Below are 24,273 nucleotides of genomic sequence, written 5' to 3' on the forward strand. Positions count from 1 at the left end.
GTAACAGTAAGCAAACTCGTGCGACATGCGAATCGATTCTTGGAAACTAACACAGTCCTAAACTCCTGTGACATCAGACTTTATTTTCGGTCTGTATATAGGTCCAACTGTCTAGGTTGACGGCCACTCTGCACACCACATACCCGCACTTCGTGCATTGTCTGATCCCCAATGAGTTGAAGACGGCTGGTCTCTTGGACGCCCCGTTGGTTTTGCACCAGCTGACTTGTAACGGTGTACTTGAGGGTATCCGTATCTGTCAGAAGGGCTTCCCCAACAAGATGGTCTTCAGGTAAGAATTCTTTGATGATTCTGCCTTGCTACGGTAGCGTACATGTGTTCAATTGTAAGGAACAATGGACATCAATGCAACTCAATAAGCAGAGGCATTATAATTTGTCGTCACCAATATGACATATAAACTATTTGCAATCTTCAACAGGGAGTTCAGGCAGCGCTACAAGCCCGTGGATCCGGTCTTAGCCAAGGAGATTGAGGAAGACCGTGAGTGCTGTGTCAAGCTCTTGGAAAAGTCCGGCCTTCCTAAAGAGGGCTATGGTGTCGGCAAGACCAAGATTTTCTTCAAGGCCGGTCAAGTCGCCCACCTTGAGGACATCCGTGACGCCAAGTTGGCTGTCATCATTACTATCATTCAGCAGCGTCTCCGAGGAAAGCTTCAGCGCCGTGCGTACGAAGTACTCAAGGATCAGAGGTAAACAAAAATAATTCACAACGTACGATTCACAAAACACCATCATTTCCAGCAAACCCACTAGACAAACCCGCCCCATCCATTTGACAAGGTATGTTGACAACCTAAGACGTAGGTGCGGCTGCAGAGAAACGCGAACCGGAGAATTATCATCACTCAGATGAGAACTATGCGCCGGTGAAAAAAGGGCCCCGTTTTAAAAACCATAGATACGAGACCAATGGCAGTGCACGATTATGTTACACAGGGACTACAAGAAATCTTGAAGCATTCAAGCCGTTAACAAGACAGTTTTAATATCCATCTATCCTTATGATTTCCGAGGCAACTTGCCTTTCGGCTCAATGTTATCTGATAAATACATGTATACCTTATCGTAGGGCTGCCCTGAAGATGCTGCAGCGTAACGTCCGTAACTGGATGACCCTGCGCAACTGGGACTGGTGGAAGCTGTTCTGCACCATCAAGCCTCTGCTGTCTCAGTCCCGAGCAGATGAGGAGCTCCGCGCTAAGGAGGAGGAGCTGGGCGAGCTTAAGGAGGAAGTGGAGAAGGAGGAGACCACTATGGCCGAAATCCAACAGAAGCTAACTGTGGTCGAGCAGGAGAAGAATGAACTCGCTGCTCAACTGTCTTCGGTTAGTATACAGACAGGTTACCATCAATTGCTGTGCGGTCTGTAATAGTACCGTATCGAAGTTATTGCTAAGAAAAGGTAATGTAAGGATATGGAATATTGCAAATATGAATATCCACGATAAACCTTAATCTTAGTTTCTTATATATGCCGGTAGCTGTTAAAATGTACGAATAATATTATCGGTCATTAGTTGAAACTGAGTACTACTATTAGTCAGAGTAGTAGACGGTATAAGTCAAAGTAATAGAAAACCCCTGAAGCTTGTTAAGATGTGAAAATGAATATATGATATTCCAACATATCTTTCATATCACAGGAACAAACCAACACGGGTGACATCGCCGACAGGGCTGAGAACCTGATCAAGAACAAGGCGGACCTGGAGCAGAAGATTGTTGACTACAAGGCACTCCTTCAAGACGAAGAAGCTAGGAATTCTACGCTCAGCGCTGGAAAGCGTAAGGTAAGCTGTCGGGGACGCAATATTCGATCTTCTTCTTCGTCGTGTCATCACTACACTTTTCTGATCCAGTACTCAAAACACTCCCTTCCTCTGGGGGTCAAAGCAATAGTCGATGACATATCATGTAAACGTTTAATGATCAACGAGATATGTTCAGTCAAAAAAAGCATGCGATGAGGTGCAATGAATCATCTGTTGGTTGGAAATAAAGCATACTTTGTGTGACACGTTTGAAATAGACTTTTTGTCAGTGACGTCATTTTACCTGGCAGATTGAAGGAGAAGTCGACAATCTGAAGAAGGACCTGGAGGAGCTGGAGAAGACTCTGCAGAAGGTGGAGAAGGAGACACGCGGTGTGGAGAACAGGGTTCGCACTACCTCTGAGGAGCTGGCAGCCCAGGAGGACCAGATCGCCAAGCTGTCCAAGGAGAAGGCTAAGCTGGAACAGCTCAATGCCGTAAGTTGTAACCGATCAGTATTCTGTTACCAAGGAAACCATGGGTAGCATACGCAAACTACCATGGTTTGGACACAGAAAGTGGTTATCGTTAATAGAATTCTATAAGTAAAACTAACTTCCATGTAGAATAACGAAGTAATTTCAAAGTTTGCGTTGACGAAGTATGAGGCAATTTTCTGAATGCCCCACTGTAAGTTGCTCTGAGATCAATGCTTATTTTGACCTATCCTCACATCAGTTTTAACATCCCTACAGACCACCTTGGAGGATCTGCAGAAGGAGGAGGACAAGGTCAACAGCCTCAGCAAGCTCAAGGCCAAGCTCGAGCAGCAACTGGATGATGTAAGTATTAAAATTCAATGCAATAACTCACAGAAAACCACGAATTTAAGGTTATCATATTCGCAAGGTGTGTATATTGTGTCAACAAACAATATCTAGCTGTATTCAAACAGTTCATTCAAGATTACTCATAGTCTTGTAATTTTCTAATGCCACGCACTTAGCTCGAAGAGAACCTGGATCGCGAGAAGAAGGCACGTGCCGAGGCCGAGAGGCTAAAGAGGAAGTTGGAGGGTGACCTGAAGGCCTCGCAGGAGACTTTGGGAGGTCTGGAGAACGAGAAGGCCGACCTGGAGGAGCGCATCAAGAAGTAAGATCCCCTCGAAACGTTCATGAAAACAGAAGTGGAATTGCTACATTTACACTGTCCCTTAGTTCGGACGCACCAGGAAAATTTTACTAAGACAATAATACCCTCCTTATTTCCGTCTGTGCTAAACAGGAAGGAGTTTGAGATCAAGGGACTCGAGGCTAAGCTGGAGGACGAGCAGGGTCTTGTAACCTCTCTGCAGAAGAAGATCAAGGAACTGCAGGGCCGCATCGCGCAGCTTGAGCAGGAGCTTGAGGCCGAGAGGAACGCCCGTGCCAAGGTCGATAAGCAGAGGGCTGACCTGGCTCGTGAGCTCGAGGATCTGGGAGACCGTCTGGAAGAGGCCGGTGGTGCCACCGCCGCCCAGGCTGAGGTCAACAAGAAGCGCGAAGTCGAGCTGCAGAAACTCCGCCGCGAGCTGGAGGAGTCCAACATGCAGCATGAGGCCACCGTCGCTGCCCTCCGAAAGAAGCTGTCCGACGCTAGCTCTGAGCTGGGCGAGCAGGTAGAGAACCTGCAGCGCGTCAAGGCTAAGCTGGAGAAAGAGAAGACCACTCTCAAGATGGAGGTCGATGACCTGGCCACCAACGTCGAGGCCATCACCAAGGGCAAGATAAACGTGGAGAAGGCTAACCGTGGCCTCGAGGAGCAGATTGCCGAGTCCAACGTCAAGATCGAAGAGTCCGGCAGGCAGATCCAGGAACTTACGTCCTTGAAGTCCCGCTTTGAGACCGAGAATAATGAGATCAGTCGCCAGCTCGAGGAGTCCGAGAGCCAGTGCAGCCAGTTGGGCCGTGCCAAGAGTATGCTCAACCAGCAGCTCGAGGAGCTGAAGCGCCAGCTTGAGGAGGAGACCAAGGCCAAGAACCACCTGGCTCACCAGCTGCGTGCTGCCCAGCATGACTGCGACACCCTGAAGGTTCAGCTGGAAGAGGAGCAGGAAGGCAAGGCTGAGATCCAGCGTGCCCTGTCCAAGGCTAACACAGAGGTCACTGCCTGGCGTGCCAAGTATGAGTCCGACGCCATCCAGCGCGCAGAGGAACTGGAAGATGCCAAGAAGAAGCTGGCTGCCCGTCTTCAGGATGCTGAGGAACAGGTGGAGGCTGCCAATGCCAAGTGCAGTTCTCTGGAGAAGGCCAAGAACAGGCTCGCCGGTGAGGTCGAGGATCTCATGATCGACGTTGAGCGGGCCAATGCCGCGGCAGCCCAGCTGGAAAAGAGGCAGCGTCTAATTGACAAGCAGATCGCCGAGTGGAAAACAAAATGCGAAGAAATTGGTGCGGAGCTGGAGACCTCTACCAAGGAGGCTCGTGCCTATGCCAACGAGCTGTACAAGCTGAAGGGACAGTATGAGGAAACCATGGAGGCTCTTGAAAACCTGAAGAAGGATAACAAGTCTCTGCATGGTACGGAAGCGTTCAATGTTGCTTTTGTGAGAAAGATTAGACGTTGTTATTTGTTGTTCATAATAAATGTGGACAATGAATGAGAATAGAAATGATTTTTATAGCATACAAATGTCATCTTGAACTAGACATGATGATGAAATGGTTCAATCTGCTAATAACGCCCTATTCTTTGACGACTTCTTGAAGACGAAATCCACGAGCTAACCGACCAGCTTGGCGAGAGTGGTAAGAACGTCCATGAGCTCGAGAAGGCCAAGAAGCGTCTGGAGGTAGAAAAGGAAGAACTACAGACCGGCCTGGAGGAGGCAGAGGGTGCACTGGAAGTCGAGGAGGGCAAGGTTTTGCGTGTCCAGCTCGAATTGTCTCAGCTCAAGGCTGATATCGACCGCAGGCTGGCCGAGAAGGACGAAGAATTTGAAAATACACGGTAAGCAAATCCCTCTGTTAAGATACGTTTGATCATTGTTTTGTCGATGACTTGTTTTCTGCTAAAATTTGTCATGTGTGTATTTTTGTTATTCTTGATCTTCAAACTCAATCTTAAGGTATTTTTGTGATTAAAATCATTAATGTTAGGAAGAACCACCAGAGGGCATTGGATGCCCTGCAGACCACCCTGGACGTGGAGGCCAAGGGAAGGAACGAGGCTGTCAGGGCCAGGAAGAAGCTGGAGGCCGATTCCAATGAGGTCGAGGCTGCTCTCGAAAACGCTACCAAGGCCAACAACGAGGCCAGGAAGACCATCAACAAGCTCCAGAACCAGATCCAGGAAGTTCAGGCCCAGATTGACGACGAGCAGAGGGCACGTGAGGAGGCCCGCGAGCATCTCGCCATGTCTGAACGCCGCTCAAACATGTTGACGGCTGAGCTGGAAGAGCTTCGCAATGCCCACGACCAGGCCGAGAGGGCCCGCAAGATGACCGAGGCCGAGCTTGTGGAGTCTTCCGACCGCGTTGGCGAGCTGTCCGCTCAGAACACTTCCCTGGCCGGCCACAAGAGGAAGCTCGAGGGTGAGATCCAGACCCTGCAGGCTGAGCTGGACGAGGTTATGGCTGAGCACAGGCAGACCGAGGAGAAGGCAAAGAAGGCCATTGCTGATGTAAGTTATCTATAGGAGAAGGCAAAGAAGGCCATTGCTGATGTAAGTTATCTATATTTCTCTGTACGCCTATTGATTATTTCCAACACCACCGTATCTGTTTATGGGTATGAATATGTATGTATGTATGTATGTCTTAAGTTGGTTATTACGTTTGTGTTATAATTCATATTCATATCAAACAGGCCTCCCGCATCTCAGAAGACCTGCGACAGGAGCAGGAACACACCGCTCACATCGAGAAGAGTAAGAAGAACCTGGAAGCCTCCATCAAGGACCTGCAGAGGAGACTGGACGAGGCTGAGGCTATTGCGATGAAGGGTGGCAAGCGCGCACTGCAGAAGCTGGAAGCCAAGGTACCTATGACTTAGTACCGGTTTACTTTGCATTTGGCCAATTTCTCTTTGACGAACTCAGTATGTAACAGCTTAAAGTTTAAGTGACTGAGAGAAATTGCCTTTCGTTTTACTAACACAGGTGCGTGACCTGGAGTCAGAACTCGACACTGAGCAGAGGCGCCACCAGGAGACCCTGAAGAACCTGAGGAAGAATGAGCGCCGTCTCAAGGAGTTGAGCTTCCAGGCCGACGAGGACCGCAAGAAGGAGGAGCGCATGCAGGAGATGGTCGAGAAGCTGCAGCTGAAGATCAAGACTTACAAGAGACAAGTGGAGGATGCTGTATGTTATCAATATCATTTCAACGCATATTATCTATTTTTTCTAATAGGCTGCTGATACAGGTAGTGTCCATTAATTGCAACATTTATAGGGAAGCAGTTTAACTGGTCAAGAAAATAAATATTTTACTATAAATCAGCTACATAATACTGTAGTGCAATGACAAGTTTTCTGTCGTATGCACCGATTTACAGGAGGAACAAGCCAACGTTAACCTGGCGAAGTGGCGCAAGACCCAACACGATCTGGAGGATGCCCAGGAGAGAGCCGAGATGGCCGAGTCCGCCCTGGGCAAGATGCGCGCCCAGCACCGCTCTGCAGTAAGTCTTTAGACTTGGCCTTTTCTATTGTTCCAAATTTCTATAGGACATTGAGTTACATGTAAGGGAATGCGGAATTTCAAGACGTTTCCTCCATTTTTGTCATTAATTTTTTTGCTTCCAACCTTGAAACTGATGACTTTGTCATGCCTTTTTCTTTCACCAGCACAAGTAGGGAACCCGACTCCGTCCGCTGTAGACCATGGCAAAATAAGTAACCAACTGTACAAGGCCAAAATCCAGTACTTCCGTTCTGTGTGATTAGTTCACTGTCCCAGCGATGTGCCGCCTCTGGGGGCCCCAACGCACGCACTCGTTTTACTGACACAGCACCTAGAAGGGAGTGTCGCTGGGGGAGGTATTGAACTGATTCTACAGGATATAGTAATCTATCAAGCCACCATGGTTAGCTGAGGTTTACAGAAGACCGTTGTCTTATGTATTGTTACCTATTTTTAAGTCTTGTGCGTTTGTGAAACATCTAAATACAAAGTAACAACAGCCAAGTTATCTGTACGAGCATACAACGTCAAACCGCATTTGTTTTCGTTCACGTCTGTACATGTGCTCTTTGTCCAGTAAAATCATTGATAAATACGGTAAAAGCTATCAGAATTATGCAAAAATAGTAAATACACGGATTTGGGATTGGGATGGAAGACAGGAAGCCCCTCTCAGCCCTTAATGTCAACCGTCGATCAGTTGACCGTGGAATTATATCCGGGAAGGCAATGGTGTATATGTACGTGTATCTCTTCCGGGACCACTAAGTAGTCTTAGAGATGCGTTTGAGAAATGTATGGTTTGTGACGTGTATGGTTGCTTCGTTGCATTTGATACTGATTAAACTTCTTTGAACAAAAAAAAAAGATGTGTCAGATCCAACCGCTTGTTTCCTACTGAAGCGTACATATCGGATATTGCTAGTCTCTACCAGACTCCAGCCAGGCCGAATAGTAATTTGGTACTTTTGCCAAGTTAGGAATGAAAGCATTGTAAGAGTTAATTGGCCGCGTGATAACTGGATAGACTACAAAAGTCTGACAGAAATCCCATGGCAACTTATTTGTCCCTGTTTGGCCAGCTGACACGTAGGCTTGAAGACTATGGTATTGCATGGTTGATAGAAAACAGTACTCTTGAGGTATCAGGTACATTGATATCTAAAACCATCCAACATCTAAAACCTGTGAATGGAAGCTTAATCCTACCCACCTTTAATATAGAACTTGTAAAGCTTTGTGACTAAACGTGCCTGCAATTAGAATAGAGAGAGAGAGTAAAGAGGCAGTGCCTAATGTAAACGTTGGCCTAGGCGTAGGAGAGGCGATGAAGTATGAAACAGTGGAAGCAATATATAGATATGAACATTGTCGATATAAGTCGAAACAAGAAAACTTTTCAAAGCGGTAGAGCCATTTAAACACATGTGACCAACGATCAAGACCATTACGTGAACGTTTATAACCTTAGGCAAGCGGTATAAAGAAGCAGCCACCTACTTACTGAGAAGGCTGACTAACCTACCACGACCAAAGAGCTTGTACATAGACAAGAAATAAACAGATCTGCGAGCTTTTGATATCAAGAGGACAAACGTAAAAACAAATCGAATACTCACTACAGTTATCCTACCATGTCCAAAAGGTCCATGTCCAAGTCTTATGCAGCTTCCATAAATGACGAAAGCACAAGAGCTTATTGTGTAATGAAGGCTTTAGTTGCATAAAACAACCCTTCGCAAGTCCTTAAACCTTACAATCTGGGTTTGCCCGTGCCAAATGTAAGAGAAAACTAGGGATCAATAATATGATCTTATTGTAGATGTAGTGCAATTGCATTAGTCCTTATCGTCGAAAATGTCTATGACAACGCTGAAATGCACCTTAAGCAAACTGAAGTATAGCTGCAAAGCACTAACCGCATGAAACAGAAAATAAGTCTGTTCTATCAGACGACAACCATGAAAAGTGCCCTTACGCTCATTTGAACTTCAACTTAATGAGACTAAGTCGTTTACAAATACCTTGCGTTGTTCAACATGTACAATAATATACAGTAGTACAATTGTCCATATCTACAGAAATATGCAAATTATGTGTTAAGCTACTGTTATCAGTGCTTTACACAAAGGCACCGAAAACAGACGGTAGGAGACCAAAAAATTGATGATACAGCGAATAGTATTCAGGAAGCGTTTTCAGCAAATATCAACTTTCCGCTCAGGATCATACAATCCAAGGCTGGACGAAAATATAAAGACTTGCTCAGTCTAACATTGATAATGTCGGCTGATAAACTCTCCCATTCAGGGACCTAAGAAAGACATTCGAATTATCTAGTTTCATAACATATAGGTTAATAAAGCCAACGAATGTATGTTAAACTACCTTCTCAACTAAACTCAATTGGATACAACGAAAACGGTACATACCTCGAAACTGCAATGTCTTCGTAGATGTCCTCGTCATCAATGCCGCGTGAAAGCTGCCACCAAGGCAGATCGCAATCGCTGTAACTGTCTTTTGTCCACTGTACGACGGTATATCCTGCTGTAGCTCATCTCCATCAAGTATAAGTCCTGGTGGATCCCAAATATTCTGCCATCCTGCATGGGCGTATCATGGACGTTAAAATCGACCATCAGATAATAAGCCAGTTCTTGATAGCCAAGAAAGGCAACTTGTCGACGTCACATAATGGTCATCAGCATATGTCTTAATGGCTATTGGGTTACAAATAGACATTTTTAGGTCACAAAGTATGCCTACATCAGCTATAAACGACCTAGAAGGACACAAGCTTAAAATCATTGACACGCGCATTACCTTGAACTCCTGACATTCATTACTTCTAACCATTCTGTTTGAAAGCGTAGCAATTACTTGTTATTGTAGTCATCGGAGAATATAGAAGCTATAAGAGGGCAACGGAATAGTAAGTATGAATAACCAGCTGCAGAGAAGGGATATAGTTGAGAAAACAAAACGATTCACCAAAGACTAGTATAGGGAAGGCTCATGAAACAAAATGAAAAAAAGTCACCATTCATCATCTCTTCAACTTTCATTAAATGTGGATATGTATCGCTCTGCCTGATGTTGCAAAAGTATTGGTAAGTCTTGTTTTGATTTTCTTTTATCACAATTAATGCTGTTAGACACGAAATAAAGTCCATGTGCAACAACATAATGACACCATTTTTGGAGAACCTAAAAAAGTTTTCGTCTAAATCTAGCATTGAATTTGGTCTAGCTATGCAAAAACGTGTTACCTGTCACTCACGCAGTGTCAGTTACAAATGATCAGCAAATACCAGCATCCACCAATCACGCCTCACTTCTCTATTTTCGGGACGATAACTTTGATGGATTTAAGAAATAAGGCAACTGCGATATTCCATCTTATACCTTTTTTTCTTGTAACAATAATTTGTTGGCTCCTTTGCACGAAAACTCGCATGGTAGGATAACATACTTTAGCGCACATTAAAACTTTCCATGACAGTGGCTGCGAGACAAGGTGACACATTGATCAACGTTATTCGTATGTTTTAAAACTATAGCGCAAGGCGGGAAGAAAAGTAAACAACATATAATCAACCTACAATTGCAAAGTTAAGAAATACAGATGGTTGTTCCTTGCATTTATGTCTACAGCTGAAGAACGATCTCTACCCGCCATCGCATCTGTCTTAAACGGAAAAGTTATAAATAAACGTGACATAAGCAAGGGCGTTGTATCATATTATTTGTAAACTTACAACAACCTCTTAAGATTTTTGTACTTACAACGGCTTTTTGGTATAAACTCGTCTCATCTTTAAACTTCGCTGTGATTCTCACGGATGATAATGAAAGAGAAAAGTCAAGTGCGGATGGAAGTCAGAGAGAAGAGGGGCTTGACGCGCTCCTACTCCATACCCTGTGAGATATGCGAGGACTGGGTAGAAAAGAATGCGATGTATTTGTCTTGACAGAAAAATGCGATATATGTTTTCCTGGCCGACTTGTATGTTGTTCTTGCCTTACTGGATGTTTTTTCTAGCCGGCTATTTTTGAGGGTATGTGCATTTCTGGCGACTCACTTTTGATGGAAATCTGTCAGCTGCAGAAGTGATCAGTACACTTCACACATCACGTCTTCCTGGAGCTCGTTGGTGAAAGTTGTCTGTACACTTAAGTTAGATATAACCTTTTAGACACTCATTCACTTTCCCTTGTCACAAAGTAAAAAGGTTACATTAGTTTTTTAAAAATGTCTTTCTTTGAAAATGGAAGCGATTTTAGTCGCCATCAGTAGTTACCTTGGTTTAGGCAAAACGCAACTTGACTTTCGATAACGAAACACAAACAATGAACATCACAGAATATGAAGTCTGAATATCTTAAACACACTTTTTTGTCAGTTATTGTAAAAGAAAGCAAATCCCCCTCGTTTCCTTTTTCTAATGCTTCAGCAGAACTGTATACTCTACACCTGTTACTCTGCGTCATCTGCCGTCAAAATCTGAGGTCCAATGGCAATTCTGTGTTGTACGCTATCCATCAATCAGGAGGCGAGACGTGGAACATTAGCATTGGCCTTGCAGAATACCATGAATGCGATTACTTCACGCCGTTATAAACGCCCCCAACTCTCTAGTTTCTACTCCGACAGCTTCTGATCGAAAGGTAGAGATCACGCTATCTTTCCATGTAGATGCTTTGGATTCTAGGATAGAGAATTCTTTGTTTGCTTTTACCACCAGCCTATATTCTCTTCTCAAAGCCATGGTTATTCTATGTATGTGACATAGTTGTTAAAGGAATTACGTTTCAGTTTATTTTGCAAAACGTAAGTAGTTATAACTGATAGCATACTTTGTGAAGGGAAAGGGGACAAGAAGGGCGGTAGGCTGACTCAAAGCTTTGTGGAGATAGGAAAAGGCCTCCAGACTTAAGCGCTGTGTGAGAACTTTTGTTTCTATACAAAGTTACCTAATGATTTTGAATATCGTTGTTATGAAATTCATGATCGATTTTTTTTTCGTCCTGTAGCTGTAGCTCGTCGGACTCATCTTCTGTCTCTCCCGTTCAGCAGCCCAGTCGGCGTGCCACTCCTTCCTTCTGTGTCTGTAGCCAAGAGGAACCTGAGCCAAGATGCCGCCCAAGCAGGACAAGATTTCCGACGACCCTCGGGTCTACATCTTCGGTGACACCAAGTTGCTGATGGAGCTCCGCTCCGCGCCTTTCGACCCCAAGAAGAACGTCTGGGCTCCCGATGACAAGGAGGTGTTCATCGCTGTGGAGATCAAGGAGGAGAAGGGCGACAAGTGCACGGTCCAGCTGCCTAAGGGCCAAGTAAGTATAGGCTCCCTACCAAGGTCATTGATACGGTCAATAATGCAGCTAAATCAACATCTATGAACTTGGACTTGCGGAATACGGCTTTTGGGGCTCATATGGCATATAACTCCGAGAAACTATAAGCTTTTTGATTGCATAGCAGACAGAGTCCACTTGTCTTCAGCTCCTTGCAACAACATCGAAGAAAAAGTAACTATTTTAACATTTGTAGGCTGAAGGTAGCAACATTGCAGTAAAGACATGTCCACATACCACAAATATTGCTGGTCAGATCAGGTTCAGTATTTCCGCTGAGGTCCGAATAACCATTGACCCCAAAATAGCGGGAAGTGACCCGATAGCCAGCGGGGCATGTAACTGCTCAACTGTCTTTAGCACCATCAAATAAAGACTCCCACTCTATCAAAAAATAAAGCAGAAATGAATTCGTAAGTCCAGTATACTGAAAAGTTTAAACTCTAAATTTACCTTATCATTCTATGTGTCGGAACCATGGAGAATATTAAAGGTAAATCTCATTGGAAAATTAAAGCACGACTTGAATCAATCTAGTTGCTTTACTTTTATACTTACTTAGTCGCTTGCTTCTGTCGATATCTCTTGACAATCAACGGGTCTACATAAACTAAACACATCTTACTTTGTCTTTATCCGACAGACCAAGGATTTCCCCAAGGACAAGCTTGTCATGATGAACCCCTCCAAGTTCGTCTGCTGCGAGGACATGGCCAACATGACCTACCTGAACGACGCCTCTGTGCTGGCGACCCTCAGGGACCGCTATGCCAATGGCATGATCTACGTAAGTGGTAACTTTAAACCCAAAGTTTTGAGCAATCCAAAGTTCGACTTATCAAAAAGAATCGCCATTTGATTTGTTTGCTTTATTTTTCATTTGACGACTTGAGAGCAATCACTGATGTTGACGAGAATGTTCAAATACATCTATTATCGAAGAATGATCATGAGAAACCATCAGAAATGTATAAAACCAAGAAAAACCATCAGAAATGTATAAAATAACTGTCGCGTGAGTATATTTCACGTGTGAAGCATCTCGTAAAGACCTCTTCTGAACTGACACTTCAAAGGTTGCCATTGGTCCACACTTAGCAGCCAGACGAAAGGGCGATGAGATTATGGACGATGGAATACCCTCTAGGGCGACTGCACCTCATGACGTCTTCGGAAAGATCTATTTGATAAAGTCATAAATAGACAGCAACTTGTACCTCTCTCTTAAAAAATACAGACATGAATAAACAACAATTTGTGGGATATTTAACTTAACTACAACAAAGGAAGAAATACAACTTCAACGTGGATTTTAGTTGAATTTCCGTCGTCAAATTACTTCCGTGCGAAGGCAATGTGTAAAAAAATATTTCTGCCAGCACTGGATTCCGAAAGTGACAAATTGCTTCAATGTTGGCTTTTTTTGTTGCAATGCGATCGCGTTTGAAACATCAGTGAAATGAGAATAAAGTAACTAAGTGACACGTGCATTGGCATGGATCAGACTTCATGTGAAGTAATTTGCACATGTATTGCTTGAATGTTCCATTGTATTAAAGGTCACAAAGACATCCCCTTCATGTAACTAATGGTCATGTTATCTACCTGGAAATAACAATTTTCTTTGCTGTTGCCGCTTCCCCTATTACAGACCTACTCTGGATTGTTCTGCGTCGTGATCAACCCCTTCAGGCGCCTCCCCCTCTACACAGAGGAGGTTGTGGGCATGTACCGTGGCAAGAGGCGTCAGGAGATGCCGCCTCACTTGTTCTCTGTGGCTGACAACGCCTACCAGAACATGTTGGTCGGTAAGTGAAACCGAATTGTGTTCTTGGAAACAAATGCAAACTCAAATTACAACAATAAGCAAAAATAATGCTCTATGCACCGTGTAACTTGTAATATAATATAACCGTAATCATTTCCTTTCTTTCTCTTTGCAGACAAGGTGAACCAGTCTATGTTGATCACGTAAGTAAGGCTCCTTATCATACTTCATTTTATTCTGTATCATCCCGAAAACTGGCAAGACACCATATCTGTGATAAGATACACTTGTTGCAAGTACTAATTATCTACTTTACTATTTGACCACAGCGGCGAGTCTGGTGCTGGTAAGACTGAGAACACGAAGAAGGTTATCTCCTACTTCGCCCTGGTCGCTGCCATTGGTGGTCCCAAGAAGGCTGAAGATGAGAAGAAGATCACCCTTGAGGACCAGATCGTGCAGACTAACCCCGTTCTGGAGTCCTTCGGTAATGCCAAGACCGTCAGGAACAACAACTCCTCCCGTTTCGTAAGAAATGCTTCATCCTTTTCTTCCCAATTTTTTCATACTTAAACTTGCCATTGTCTCGGGTCGATATCGCATTAAAACAAAACAAAAGAACTGCAAATGTAACAAAAGCTTTATCCTCCAGGGTAAATTCATCAGGATCCACTTCAACACAAAGGGCAAGTTGGCTGGTGCCGACATCGAGTCTTGTGAGTATTCAATTGAATATCATCATAGACATCAAAGCGTCACTTCCAAATAAATATCTGTGATATAATGAACTCATTCATCTACCCTGTATTGCTTTATTCCTCAAATACTTATATGGCGTCGTGTAACGATCAGCAACTGTTGTTTCACCCAGATCTGTTGGAGAAGGTGCGTGTGATTGAGCAGCTGCCTGGTATGGAGCGTGGCTACCACATCTTCTACCAGCTGCTGTCAAGTGGCTTGAAAGAAGTCACAAGTAAGTGGGCATGTGGCAATAAACCTTTTCAAAGTGTCAACATATACGACTGAAAGATGAAAGCGATGACCATTATTCGTTCATTCCATTGTCACTGCATATGACACCATGAAGTTTCAAGCGGATATTGGAATGGATGATCCTAACGTATTCTGAATTCCGGGGTGTTCTGGAAGCAGTCAAATATAAAAAATGCCCTCTTCCAGAGTAGCTATGCGTTTATGATACCAACCATCACATGGACAATAATGCACTAAACCTATCATCATAATCACTACTACATGTATACGAGTATACCGAACTAGAAGGTTGTGAACTGTTTGTATTGAATTTTCACAGAGATGCTCATGGTCAGCGACGATGCTCACGAGTATCGCTTCTTGGAAAAGGGCGAGAAGACCATTAAGAACGTGGACGACAAGGAGGAGATGGTGTTGACGGACGAGGCCTTCGATGTCCTGGGCTTCACCCAAGATGAGAAGACGAACATCTACAAACTCACGGGAGGTCTGTGCCACTTCGGTAACATGAAGTTCAAGGCCAAGCCCAGGGAGGAGCAGGCAGAAATGGACGGCACCGAGGGTGAGTTTCAGTCTAAGTATAAAGTCGTAACTCCATGAACATGTAATAAAATACCACCTGATACGAACAGGCAAAGGTATTGATACAAAGATAATCTGCTGATCGAGTGTTTTTTTTCTGATCTTGGTTACGTGTCTTGCATGTTGTACTGCATAGTGAACTCATGGTGATTTCAATCATTTTGCAGCCTGCGACAAGTTCTCTTTCCTGTACGGCCTCAACAGTGGTGAGCTGCAGAAGGGTCTGCTCAAGCCCAGGGTAAAAGTCGGCAACGAGTGGGTGGCAAAGGGCCAGAACTGCAACCAGTGCATCTACGCCGTCGGTGCCCTTGCTAAGGGTGTGTTCGACAGGCTCTTCAAGTTCCTGGTCAAGCGTTGTAACGACACCCTGGACACGAAGATGAAGAGGGATAACTTCATTGGTGTGCTGGATATTGCCGGCTTCGAGATCTTTGACGTAAGTTCATATGGACATAAGATTTTGTGACGTAGACCTTCTTGGAATTATGCATTTCAAATCAATTACATCGTGGATATAACTTAAAACGCAAAATGGTCATAGCAGATTTTAAGGTCATGTCATTCTATTTCCATAGTTCAACAGCTTTGATCAGCTTTGCATCAACTACACCAACGAGAAGCTGCAGCAGTTCTTCAACCACCACATGTTCGTGGAAGAGCAGGATGAGTACAAAAGGGAGGGAATCGAATGGGAGACCATTGACTTCGGTATGGACTTGGCCAAGACTCTCGCCCTGATCGAGAAGGTGAGTAGAAGGTGTATTTAAGGGACACCATGTATTTAACTGAATGAAGTCATTCATGTTCTCGCTGTGCGTGTTACAACTAACATCTGACACCTATATTGCTCGTGTTATCAGCCCCTGGGTATCCTGGCCATTCTGGAGGAGCAGACTATGTTCCCCAAGTCCAGCGACAAGACCTTCATCGACAAGCTGAAGGACCAGCACTTGGGCAAGCATCCTAGCTTTCTGAAGCCGAAGAAGCCCAAGATCCCCAAGTACGAGGGTCACTTCGATCTGGCTCACTACGCCGGTAACGTTACCTACAACATCTGCGGCTGGCTGGAGAAGAACAAGGACCCCATGAACGAGACTGTGGTCGGCTGCTTCAAGAGGGCCACAAATGAGCTCCTGAAGGATCTCTATGCAGACTTCATGACTGCAGAGGATCAAGGTTAGTGCGTTCTTTCTACAAAAAGTACAATGGAAGGTTTGTGTGATAAGATTAGCTGCACCCCTCGAATCTTATCACACAACAGTTAAGCCCTGGTGAACGTGAGCTTTCAGTGCCACACATTTTACAATTCATTTATAACGGTTATTTTTCCTTAATACATTTGTTAAAAGTTTTATTGAAACGCTACAATCACGCCGACTAGTTTTAACCTAACAACGGTGCGGGCATGATTCTATCCGTCGAAGACATCGGGATTTTAACACAAGGTGAAACCCCAAACCAAGTCTTCTAATCAGCGCATTGGTAATCAATCCTTGTAGTATTGAACATCTGACGTCGGAACGGTAACTCATTCACGCTTTTCTACCCTCCTAGCTGCTGCCCAGAAGAAGGGTGGTGGTGGTGGCAAAGGAAAGAAGGGTGGAGCATTCCAGACCGCCTCTGCAACCCACAGGGTACATACAATATATGCCTCGTCATAAGAAAATAACATAAACATGAAATACCGAGATTGCATACACAACATGTCCGTAAATTCTATCAGCCTTGTTCAAACTTTCGCCATATCCCTTTTATTATGCTATGTGATGTTCTACGGTGTAGATAGTTAACTACATCTTACGTCTTTCTTACGAAAGTCGCTGTCGTTCTATTTTGACAAGATTGTTTTGTATGTTTCATTTGTACAATCGTGTTATACTACCACTTTGTATGATACGTCTGACAACACCAAGTAACGTTTAAAAGGGACTAAAGCTGTTTTCCGTTTCCTTGGCTACAGGAGCAGCTGGCTAGGCTGATGGCCACTCTGCACACCACATACCCCCACTTCGTGCGTTGTCTGATCCCCAACGAGTTGAAGACGGCAGGCATTCTGGACAACCCGTTGGTTATGCACCAGCTGACTTGTAACGGTGTACTCGAGGGTATCCGTATCTGTCAGAAGGGCTTCCCCAACAAGATGGTCTTCAGGTACGGCTTCTTTTCTCCATTATTTTGCTAATTTAGCCACTGTAGAGTTTACATGAAACCATTGATCACAGCTTCACTTGTGAAAGAGAATATTTATACTTTGAATTCTACCAAACAACAACAACACCACCAATAATTTCCATCACAGGGAGTTCAGGCAGCGCTACAAGCCCGTCGACCCAGTCCTGGCGAAGGAAATTGAGGACGACCGTGAGTGCTGTGTCAAGCTCTTGGAAAAGTCCGGTTTGGCAAGTAATCAGTACGGTGTTGGTACAACCAAGATTTTCTTCAAGGCCGGCCAAGTCGCCCACCTTGAGGACATCCGTGACGCCAAGCTGGCTGTCATCATTACTGTCATTCAGCAGCGTCTCCGAGGAAAGCTTCAGCGCCGTGCGTACGAAGTACTCAAGGAGCAGAGGTAAACAAAAATACTTTAGAATACACGATACACCAAACACCATCATTTCACAGACAATCACGCTAGACAAACCCGCCCCATCCATTTGACAAGGCATGATGTCAATGTAACACGTAGATCCGGCTACAGAAAAACGCGAACCCGAGAATTATCATCATTTATGCGCCGGTGAAAAACGGTCCTGTTTTAAAAACCATACTTACGAGACCAATGGCAGTGCAAGATTATGTTACACGGGGACTAAAAAAACCTTCAACATTCAAGCCGTTAACAAGACAGGTTTAATACCCATTAGTAAATAGTCTCCCAAACTATCCTTATGATTTCCGAGGCAACTTGCCTTCCGGCTCAATGTTTTCTCACAAATATACATTATCGTAGGGCTGCCCTGAAGATGTTGCAGCGTAACGTCCGTAACTGGATGACCCTGCGCAACTGGGACTGGTGGAAGCTGTTCTGCACCATCAAGCCTCTGCTGTCTCAGTCCCGGGCAGATGAGGAGCTCCGTGCTAAGGAGGAGGAACTGACCGAGCTTAAGGAGGAAGTGGAGAGGGAGGAGACCACTATGGCCGAAATCCAGCAGAAGCTGACTGTGGTCGAGCAGGAAAAGAATGAACTCGCTGCTCAACTGTCTTCTGTAAGTATCGACACATCTTACCAATTCAAATTGTACTAGCACCGAAGCTAGGGGCTAAGAAGATAACCAATATCATGCTAATGTTACGAATTGGTAACGTTTGAAATACGAAATACGTAAAATAATTGCCTTTTTTCGACTGGAGCAGTCATTGATGGCGAACGTAGTAGTAGGTTTGATAACAAAATTGCAACAAATCTATCTGATGTACTTCGATTCACAGGAACAAACCAACACTGGTGACATCGCCGACAGGGCTGAGAACCTCATCAGGAACAAGGCGGACATGGAGCAGAAGATTATTGACTACAAGACACTCCTTCAAGACGAAGAAGCTAAGAATTCTACACTCAGTGCTGGAAAGCGTAAGGTAAACATTACTTTACCTATCAATGGCTTTAATGGCTGGAAATATCATTGAGAATTGTACGACAATATTAAAAAGATAGATGTTCTGTATCTTGTGAAAATCTTGCTTCTCATACGACTTTCCTCATTAACGTATCGTTCATCGGATAGATTGAAGGAGAGGTGGACAACCTGAAGAAGGACCTGGAGGAGCTGGAGAAGACTCTGCAGAAGGTGGAGAAGGAGACACGCGGTGTGGAGAACAGGGTTCGCACCACCTCTGAGGAGCTGGCAGCCCAGGAGGATCAGATCGCCAAGCTGTCCAAGGAGAAGGCTAAGCTGGAACAGCTCAATGCTGTACGTAAAACTTTCTACAGATTCTCCATATGTTCTCATTACAAGTCTACTTACCAAAGCATTCATTACATGCCTACTTACCAAAGCACGACTATGGCAAACTCTGATCACAGAATGCTACAGTTTTGTAGTTCATAACGGTCCACGATTTACGCCCACGTTTCCTTTAAGACATCTGCGAATACTCATTTTGTTTATTTGAAATGAATGCAGACAACCTTGGAAGACCTGCAGAAGGAGGAAGACAAGGTCAACAACCTCAGCAAGCTCAAGGCCAAGCTCGAGCAGCAACTGGATGACGTAAGTAATGCTTTGGTTTATTTAAATCAGAAATATTGATATTACTGTACCATAAGCTGATACATTCATTCCTTCATGTCTTAGCCAAAAGATAAAACAATGACCGAATTTTTTTTCGAACTGAGACCTTATCTACCCCTTCTTAACGCTTTCTCTTTTATATGTATATATATATATATATATATATATAGCTGGAGGAGAACCTGGATCGCGAGAAGAAGGCGCGTGCCGAAGCCGAGAGGCTGAAGAGGAAGCTGGAAGGTGACCTGAAGGCAGCACAGGAGACTTTGGGAGGTCTGGAGAACGAGAAGGCCGATCTGGAGGAGCGCATCAAGAAGTATGCTCTAGTTTGTCCAATACTAACTAGCAAAGATATGTATCAACCTAAATTACAAACGGGGTTATCTTTCCTTCCCACCCTATCTTTCCCATCCTATAATATAAGGTTATATTCTAGTTCGAAAATTTTCAAAAGACATATATGAAAAAAAGTTATCAAATATAATCAAAAGCTTGTTCATGAGTCATTCGCATGATGTTTCTTCATTATGTCATTATGATACACTTTGCTATTTCTGTTTGACAGGAAGGAGTTTGAGATCAAGGGCCTTGAGGCTAAGCTGGAGGACGAGCAGGGTCTTGTCACCACTCTGCAGAAGAAGATCAAGGAACTGCAGGGCCGCATCGAGGAGCTTGAGCAGGAGCTCGAGGCCGAGAGGAACGCCCGTGCCAAGGTCGATAAGCAGAGGGCTGACCTGGCTCGTGAGCTCGAGGATCTGGGAGACCGTCTGGAGGAGGCCGGTGGTGCCACCGCCGCCCAGGCTGAGGTCAACAAGAAGCGCGAAATTGAGCTACAGAAACTCCGCCGCGAGCTGGAGGAGTCCAACATGCAGCATGAGGCCACCGTCGCTGCCCTCAGGAAGAAGCTGTCTGACGCCACTGCTGAGCTGGGCGAGCAGGTGGAGACTCTGCAGCGCGTCAAGGCTAAGCTGGAGAAGGAGAAGACCACCCTCAAGATGGAGGTCGATGACCTGGCCACCAATGTCGAGGCCATCTCAAAGGGCAAGTTGAACGTGGAGAAGGCTAACCGTTCCCTCGAGGAGCAGATTGCCGAGTCCAACGTCAAGATCGAGGAGTCAGGCAGGATGATCCAGGAACTTACGTCCTTGAAGTCACGCCTGGAGACCGAGAACTCCGAGATTAGCCGCCAGCTCGAGGAGTCCGAGAGCCAGTGCAGCCAGTTGGGCCGCGCCAAGAGCATGCTTAACCAGCAGCTCGAGGAGCTGAAGCGCCAGCTTGAGGAGGAGACCAAGGCCAAGAACCACCTGGCTCACCAGCTGCGCGCTGCCCAGCATGACTGCGACACCCTGAAGGTTCAGCTGGAAGAGGAACAGGAAGGCAAGGCTGAGATCCAGCGTGCTCTGTCCAAGGCTAACACAGAGGTCACTGCTTGGCGTGCAAAGTACGAATCCGACGCCATTCAGCGCGCCGAGGAGCTGGAAGATGCTAAGAAGAAGCTGGCTGCCCGTCTGCAGGACGCTGAGGAACAGGTGGAGGCCGCCAATGCCAAGTGCAGCTCTCTGGAGAAGGCCAAGAACAGGCTCGCCGGTGAGGTCGAGGACGAGGACTCATGATCGATGTTGAGCGGGCCAATGCAGCAGCTGCTCAGCTGGAGAAGAAGCAGCGTCTGGTTGACAAGCAAATCGCCGAGTGGAAGACCAAGTGCGAGGAAATTGGTGCTGAGCTGGAGACCTCTACCAAGGAGGCTCGTGCCTATGCCAACGAGCTGTACAAGCTGAAGGGACAGTATGAGGAGACCATGGATGCCCTGGAGAGCCTCAAGAAGGAGAACAAGGGTCTGCACGGTAAGTAATTTAAAATTCATGTTTACTGACGTTTGTTCTTGCCATTTATACTTCATAAGCTGTTACTTGTAACGTTTCATCTTAGCACTCTTTTAACATTTTTTCTGTTTATAGACGAGATACACGATTTGACCGATCAGCTTGGTGAGGGTGGTAAGAACGTCCACGAACTCGAGAAGGCCAAGAAGCGCCTGGAGGTAGAGAAGGAGGAACTGCAGACCGCCCTCGAGGAGGCAGAGGGTGCTCTAGAAGTAGAGGAGGGCAAGGTTCTGCGTGTCCAGCTCGAGTTGTCTCAGCTCAAGGCTGATATCGACCGCAGGCTGGCCGAGAAGGACGAAGAGTTCGAGAACACACGGTAGGTTGTCTCCGGAGAGCTACGATGCTTTTACAACAACAAAAATTATCCATATTAGCTGTGAAACAAAAGTGCAGTGCACTGATGTAAGTAAGTATGATGTTTACAAAGAAAACGCTCATGTTACAGGAAGAACCACCAGAGGGCCTTGGATGCCTTGCAGACTACCCTGGACGTGGAGGCCAAGGGAAGGAACGAGGCTGTCAGGGCCAAAAAGAAGCTGGAGGCCGATTCAAATGAGGTTGAGGCCGCTCTAGAAAACGCTTCCAAGGCTAACAACGAGGCCAGGAAGACCATCAACAAGCTCCAGAACCAGATCCAGGAAGTCCAGGCCACAATCGACGACGAACAGAGGGCACGTGAGGAGGCCCGCGAGCATCTCGCCATGTCTGAACGCCGCTCTAACATGTTGACGGCTGAGCTCGAAGAGCTCCGCAATGCCCACGACCAGGCCGAGAGGGCCCGCAAGATGACCGAGGCCGAGCTTGTGGAGTCTTCCGACCGCGTTGGCGAGCTGTCCGCTCAGAACACCTCCCTGGCCGGTCACAAGAGGAAGTTGGAGGGTGAGATCCAGACCCTGCAGGCTGAGCTGGATGAGGTTATGTCTGAGCACAGGCAGACCGAAGAGAAGGCAAAGAAGGCCATTGCTGATGTAAGTAAATCTTTGCCAAAAAAAGTGATACTCATTCTGTGCATTTGTTTTAATACTCTTACATTCATTTATACCCTTGTTTATATCGTGTTATACAATTTTTCCATTGTGTTTAACAATTCTTTGTTTCTTGAATAGGCCTCACGCATTGCCGAGGACCTGCGCCAGGAGCAGGAACACACCGCTCACATCGAGAAGAGTAAGAAGAATCTGGAAGCCTCCATCAAGGACCTGCAGAGGAGACTGGACGAGGCTGAGGCTATTGCGATGAAGGGTGGCAAGCGCGCACTGCAGAAGCTGGAGGCCAAGGTGCCTATTGTATCTTAGTACCGGTTTACTTTGCATATGGCCAATTTCTCTTAGACGAACTCAGTTTGTAACAGCTTAAAATCTAAGGGATTAAGAGAAATCGCCTTTCATTTCACTAACACAGGTTCGTGACCTGGAGTCAGAACTCGACACTGAGCAGAGGCGCCACCAGGATACCCTGAAGAACCTGAGGAAGAATGAGCGCCGTCTCAAGGAGCTGAGCTTCCAGGCCGACGAGGACCGCAAGAAGGAGGAGCGCATGCAGGAGATGGTCGAGAAGCTGCAACTGAAGATCAAGACTTACAAGAGACAAGTGGAGGATGCTGTACGTCACCATTTTTTCAACATCATTACAACGCGTATTCTCTACATTTTGTCATCAGTGATATCGATACAAGAATTATCAATTTTCGCTATGTATATCCATTTACAGGAGGAGCAGGCCAACGTTAACCTTGCGAAGTGGCGCAAGACCCAGCACGATCTGGAGGATGCCCAGGAGAGAGCCGAGATGGCCGAGTCCGCCCTGGGCAAGATGCGCGCCCAGCACCGCTCTGCCTCTGTAAGACATTACCGAATTGTCCTTTCCGCGCAAAACAGTTGGAATAGTACACTATCATAAAGCGATTAACTTCAGTCGATGCCATTTCATTTCTACGCCTGGACGAGTGCTACCTCAGTACAATTGGCACGAACTGAAAAGTACTCCGCTTATTATCACTAAAATGACCAAATGCTTACACCCGTCTTCCTACTGACATGTCCTTGTTCTTTCTCTGTTCCAGGGCAAGAAGTAGAGCGTTGACTGCCCCCCCCCCCCCCATCTGTAGAATGTAGAACACACAGTCGACTACAGAGACCCAGTATGCTTCAACGGTGCTCTTGATGCCCCCCTTACCGGCAGCACTCCCGTTCGGGAGCCCCAACGCACGCACTTCTTTACTGACACAGCAACCAAGTGGGAGTGAGGCTGGGTAAGTGGTTATCGAGTCATCCGATGTGAAACTAAACGTTAGATAGCCATTTTTAAACATAAATTAACACCGAATAAGTCAATTTGTCGCTATACAAAACATTTCACTGTCTACGAGCGCTATTGTGTACATGTACACACTTTCACACTTGGCGAACATCCTTGTCATTGTTTCTACAATATCTGTTAAGATCGATATGTGCAGCTCGTTAAGTTCATGCAATGACCCCTAGTTAAGAAGAAAAGATGCCGCAATTTCCGAAACTCACCAAGAATTTGGGACTGACGCCGATAAGAACTTGTGCCAGCCCAATATTCGACGCAATCGACACTTTAGACGAGGATGAAATAAAAATATATATTGTATCTGTATCTCTTCCGGGACCACTAAGTAGTCTTAGAGATGCGTTTGAGAAATGTATGGTTTGTGACGTGTATGGTTGCTTCGTTACATTTGATACTGATTAAACTTCTTTGAACAAAAAAACTCAACTTTGTTCGGTACTTTTCATGTTTGATCATTATGCTTAAGTTGAGGGATATTGAAATCCTGCATCTGTTCCTAGTGTATCCTTCAACTAAAGACATACATTAAAATTTATCGTCGCGTGATATTCTTATTGACATTTGGCAGCAATGATTGACATAAAAGCCAAGTGCTAATCCAGAGTCAAGACCTAAGTTATCCACTGAGCCGTTTTGGTCTATAATGAGCTCGAGAGCAGCTGCACAGCGGGGAGTCAGTCGGATCTACGATCTCATCATAAAGC

At 45.4% G+C, this 24,273-nt stretch overlaps 2 pseudogenes; both read left to right on the plus strand.

Moving 5' to 3' along the window:
• LOC118423036 overlaps positions 1-7,301 on the plus strand; it is a 10,845-nt pseudogene extending 3,544 nt beyond the window's left edge.
• Positions 1-23,989, plus strand: part of LOC118422857 — a 29,992-nt pseudogene extending 6,003 nt beyond the window's left edge.
• The last annotated feature ends 284 nt before the right edge of the window (positions 23,990-24,273 follow it).

Source organism: Branchiostoma floridae, chromosome 9 (assembly GCF_000003815.2).
Source record: "Branchiostoma floridae strain S238N-H82 chromosome 9, Bfl_VNyyK, whole genome shotgun sequence".
Lineage (NCBI taxonomy): Eukaryota > Metazoa > Chordata > Leptocardii > Amphioxiformes > Branchiostomatidae > Branchiostoma > Branchiostoma floridae.